The 5,717-nt window shown below is 37.1% G+C and overlaps 1 pseudogene; it reads right to left on the bottom strand.

Moving 5' to 3' along the window:
• Positions 1–2,936: 2,936 nt before the first annotated feature.
• On the bottom strand, positions 2,937–4,216 carry LOC112627000 (annotated as a pseudogene).
• Positions 4,217–5,717: the final 1,501 nt, after the last annotated feature.

Below are 5,717 nucleotides of genomic sequence, written 5' to 3'. Positions count from 1 at the left end.
TCTTGGCTGCTAGATTTTTTCCAAATGCTAATTTAAAATCATAGGTAAAACATAAAATACATTAATACCTAAACCATCATATTAAAATAAAGATTTTTTAAAAATCTATACAATCAGAAATGCAAATATCAAGGTTATTGCAAGCAACCTATACATAGATGGATTGACTAATGATATCTTAATTTCAAATGTACAAAATAAAACTCCTTCCATACTTTGAGGTTCTCATCAAACTCCAAACTTAAAGTGCAGTGTGTGAAAGAAATGACCTTTCTAAGACCGTCATTATGAAAAATTCTCACATTTTGAAGAATTCAGAGATACACCTTGTCTCAGAATTCTTCCAGCAATAGGAAACAGGTAGTCTTATACATTTAAAGAACTTTACTTATTGAAACATGTATAGTTAAATTAAACTGAATTATGTGCTAGCCCCTCCAAGAATCATGTTGCTTTAAGAACCCAGACCTGATGAACAAAGGTATTAATGAAATGGGAGAGTTCCCTGTCCCCCCTCACAGGATGTACAATAGTGGTGTGGCTCGTCTGTTCAGCAGCCATGCACTCAAACCACTTGTGGGAGGGAGAGCACACAGATGAGCAGGTGCAGGAGCCAAGGTGAGCACTTTGGGGCTCCAGCTCCACAGTAGTGTCTAGGGGTGGGTGCCTGTGACTCCCAAAACCCCAGTGGGCTTGTTACAGTGCTCTTTTAGCTCTGCTGTCTACAGACACCTTAAGTGCCCTCTTGGTCCCCGAGTTCTTGTCCAGTGTCCAGGAAGAGTCAGATCACATGGACAAACCAAAGGATGGCAAATGCGGGGGTTTTATTGCTGGGTGGAAGTGGCTCCCAACAAGATGGATGGGAAGCTGGAAAGGGGATGAAGTGGGAAGATGATCTTCCCCTGGAGTTCAGCTGTCCCATGGCTGAACTCCTCTAATGTTCAGATGCTCCTTCTCTTCTCTCCTTTGTCAAGCTGCCCTGCCACTCTGCTGCTCTTCTGTTCCTCCTGCTCTTCTGCTTGTGGAACCTGAGGTTTGGGGTTCATATGGGTACAGGATAGGTGGGTGTGCTGGGCCAAAAGGCAACATTTGGGTGTGAAAACAGAAATGCCTGTTCCCATTTAGGGCCACAGGTTTCCAGGCTTAATGGAGGGGTCTTTGCCAGGGACCCACCTTCTTTTACCCAGTATCCCTGCCTCCTATCCATATCATTAATAGTTAGAACCTCATAAAAAGAGAATGCCATGTTTGGAAAATGCCAACCACAAGATTTCCCTAATCTGGGCATTTTCTCCATTCAAGCCTTGTCTCTCTCTGATGACTTACTCTACATTTAACATATTCCCCATTTCTATTAAATCTCTCAATTGTTTGTAAACAAACCACTGTGATTTTAGCACTTCAATGCCCTGCTTTTCAGGTTTCTGATCTATAGCTTTTTCTCCCACAAATGACTTCCCCATTCTTTTTAACAACAGGTACTGGGACTCAGCTCTTAATGAGGTAAGGGCTCTCCAGTTGGTCTTCAGGCTTTCCTTCATTTTCTCACATGGGCCTCCTCAGGATAGGGTGATCTGACAGTTGGAAAACTTCCTGTATTCCTGATTCTAATGCTACGAGTCAAGGGTCTAATTCTTTATAATTTTATTCCATTTGGAGTCCTGCAATATTTATATGATTCACCTTCCATTTGAGAATCTGTAGTATGTTTAAAGTTAGCTTTCTTCTTCTGGTTCTCTTCACCAGAAGAACCAACATTAATTCCTTCAGCACTTCCTTGAATTTCTCTTAAAATGTGAGTTCTGGAGTGAAAAACTTAACTCTGATTATACTCTAACAATTTAATTACTCTTTCGTTTTACTTGAACACTTTTGTGCCATCTCAGATTTTACTCACTGTTATAGTAGAAGTTAAATTATGTCAAAGAGTTGAAATTTAACCAAAATTATTAAGTTATTTTCATAGAAACTTGTATTAAGGGGATGTGTCCTTCATCCTGTAGCTATACAGCTACCTCGAATGGGCTTTTTAAAAAAGAAGTATTTAGTGAATTTACTCAAATCAAGAATGTTTAAATGATATAGATGTGAGATATATTAGAAATCCATATACAATAAAAAGTGAAATAAACTAGCCAACTCCATGTACATTTCCAGTTAAATATTTATACTGATACATATTAACCTTTTTCTTTAGATAGGGTTAGACAGGAGTAATACATATATGTACATGACATGATGATTCTGGCACAAAGGTCAGATATTTTCAAGTTTTAAAAATGGTATGGAATATGTTTCAACAACACTCCACATAAATATAAACTGATTTAATTTAATGATTTTCATCATGCCAGAAGCACAGTTGGTTTTAATTTTTTAAAACAGATACTGGTATCATAGGCATTTCTCATACACAGTATCTTAGTATGGACAAAAATATTTAAGATTGATTTTTGCCATGATGTTTTAAACTTTCATTATTTTAAATATAAAATGACAGCCACACATATTTGTTTTTTCATTAAAACACAGTCTTCAAAAAGTTACTGATGATTGCTCTTTAGGGTTCCTAGCCATACGCCCTCTCTTAGTTTTTCACATAATATAAATTATATTTTTATTCAGGATTGTATTAAGATCCAGTAGTTCTTTAACAATGTTAGCAAATAACTATATAAACTCCAAATGGAGCAAGGTCAACATTTTCCATAGTGTACTTTCATCTCACTAAAGTTAAAGCTGTTTCTTTTGGGTATTTTTTCACTTCTATGTGAAGTAGATTGTTACGGTTTCATTCATGGTTTTATTATGTGACTTTTTAAAATTAAAAAAAAAAATCGTTTTAATTTCTTCCACAGTTCACATCTCTCAGAAGAAATCTTTCTTTTTCTTGTAAATTATATAGTCCGGGGATGTTTTGAATAAACAAATGTTCTTTAGTAGATTAAATCTCTCACTGGTAATAAATAAGCATCTGCTTCCTTAACTATATTACCAGTATATCCTGGAACCAAACCAGTATATCCTGGTTTTCCTGCTCCCACAATCCATTTAACTGTTGTTTTAAAACCTGAATATTTCCATTATTTATAATTTCTCTTTCGGACAATAGTTCTGACCACCACCTTTTAATGATTGCTTGAAGCCAGTTTAAACCAAATGTTAGGTATTTTTCAAATTTGCTTTTACATAGTGAATTTACTAGAGGCAACGAGACTACCCAACCTTCAAGTAAGATATATTGTTTTTCTCCCTATAAACTACCGGTGAGCACAGGAAGGCAATCTACCACAATGCCAAGATCTTCTATTCTCACCAAACAAGATGCAAATTCACATATACTTCTTTCTCCAGAAAGTTAAAGCTACATTCAATTTCAAATTCTTGCTGAGCAAAACTTGGGCCATTTGTTTCATGATCCTGAGAAACTTGAGAAAAATACTGACTGTATTGTGATGATGGGCTTTATGTCTGTGAAAAATCGGAATCACTGGGGTTAAGCAAATATATTTGACTACTCTGGTATAATTTTTCAGGCAGGTGGTTTGCACAAACCAGTTCATTTTCTCTATTTGCCATGTCACAGCTCCACTTCTAGGGGACTGTGTTTTTTTGTTTGTTTTGTTTGTTTTTCCTGTAACAGAGGTTTAGAAAGGGATAATGAACTAACTTTCTATGAAAGATTACCTTACATAGTTTTGGGGTTTTTTTTTTTTTTTTTTTTTTTTTTTTTTGAGATAGAGTCTCGCTCTGTCGCCCAGACTGGAGTACAATGGTGCGATCTTGGCTCACTGCAAGCTCTGCCTCCTGGGTTCATGCCATTCTCCTGCCTCAGCCTCCCTGGCTGACTACAGGTGCCAACCACCACGCCCGGCTATTTTTTTTGTATTTTTAGTAGAGACGGGGTTTCACCATGTTAGCCTGGATGGTCTCAATCTTCTACCTCGTGATCCACCCACCTTGGTCTCCCAAAGTGCTGGGATTATAGGCGTGAGCCACTGTGCCTGGCTAAATTACCTTACATAGTTTTATCTGGACTTTTCACAGCTTGTTCAACTCCTCTATTTATATAAACTGCCAACTGTTGCGATTTCTTAACTTCCTTCTTGTTCTTATTAATGAAATTAGATATGCTTTTCCTAGGTCCATCAACAAAATGATCCTGAATATTATTTCAAAAGTTCTGCTTTTTAACATTGTGGGTTTCAGATGCCATCATCTCTTAAATACTGGTGTTTCTTGGTACCATGATTTCTTAGCCCAGCCCTGGCACTGACCAACCAGGCCAGGCAGCATACAGCTCCCCTTGGCTGCAGGCCAGGCCTTACTCGGGGCCATTTCTACCTTGAGTGTTTCTTAAATCACATCTCTAAAAATTCAGTCTTATTCACTGCAATTCCAGATTGAAAAATTGAGATTTAAAAATCTTTTAGATCTAGAATCCCTTATTCAATATATTGAGTATATCTCCAACAGCATCCAAAATTTGGAAAATGTGATATATATACCCTACAAAATTTCTATCAAGATTCATAAACATTTGTTAAGCATCTATTGTGTTTATTTGAATACAATTAAATAAGACCTATTTTCTGCCTTGAAAGACTTTATAAAACTATAAATTCCATGACAGAGGGAAAACAGCTGGCCAATTTCCCACTGGGACACTCAGCATCAGCACTGTGCCTGGCACAGTTCAAGTCCATGATGCCTTGGGAATTAATGAGTGGATGTTGGAGAGGAGGCAGGAATATGAACAACTAATATAATGTGTTGTAACAAATGCCAATCCAATTTCTAACAAAGTTGGGTAAGGGTACAATTACCAAATCTATACCTTGCCGCTAGAACTTTTCCACTACATTTACTTTACTCTAATCAGACACTTCCAGCAAGTTACATTTAATCCAGCTATCCTACGAAGGGTATCAAGCACCCTGGTGAATTCAAGATCCACTGTGTCCAAAATACTATGCTCAAAACAGGCTCTTGATATCCAAGTATATACTACCTATTAAAAATAAAAACTTGATATATTAAACATCACCTGAAGGCCTCCTCTTATAGCTTAGCCAGTGAAGATTTTGTAGGACTGTTAAAAGAAAAACTTCAGCTGAATTAAATTTGAAGGAGTTTAATTGAACAATGAACAATTCGCGAAGCAGGCAGTCCCCAGAATCACAGCAGATTCAGAGAGACTCCAAGGGTGCCTCATGCTCAGAACAAATTTATAGACAAAAAAAGTAAAGTGACATACAGAAATCGGAAGTGAGGTACAAAAACAGTAAGATTGGTTACCGGTTGACGTTTGCGTTATTTGAACATGGTTTGAACACTCAGCAGTGCAGGAATGGTTGAAGTATGACTGTTAGGATTGACCAAGACTCAGCTGTTGTTACAGGCACAAACTAAACTCCTAAGTTTGGTTTCTATAAGTTAGTTTGTAGTTCGTCCACAAGGACTCAAATACAGAATTGTGGAGCCCTTCTTAGGCTATATTTAGTTCACTTTAACAATTGCCCCCTTTTGGTCATTTTCTCAATTTTGAGAGATTGACCAAACCTTTAGTCATTGATGTCACTATCACCATTGCAAACATACTTATTTGGTCTTGAAAACTACTGAGAAACAGTAGAACAGTGAATTTTTCAAAGGCAAGAACAAGGACTTGAGGGTATCCCTTATACTGGAACATCTTCTTTACAGGAGCAAAACAA

Source organism: Theropithecus gelada, chromosome 6 (genome assembly GCF_003255815.1).
Source record: "Theropithecus gelada isolate Dixy chromosome 6, Tgel_1.0, whole genome shotgun sequence".
Lineage (NCBI taxonomy): Eukaryota > Metazoa > Chordata > Mammalia > Primates > Cercopithecidae > Theropithecus > Theropithecus gelada.
Note: the sequence above shows the minus strand (reverse complement) of the source record. Positions and strands in the feature narration are given on the sequence as shown.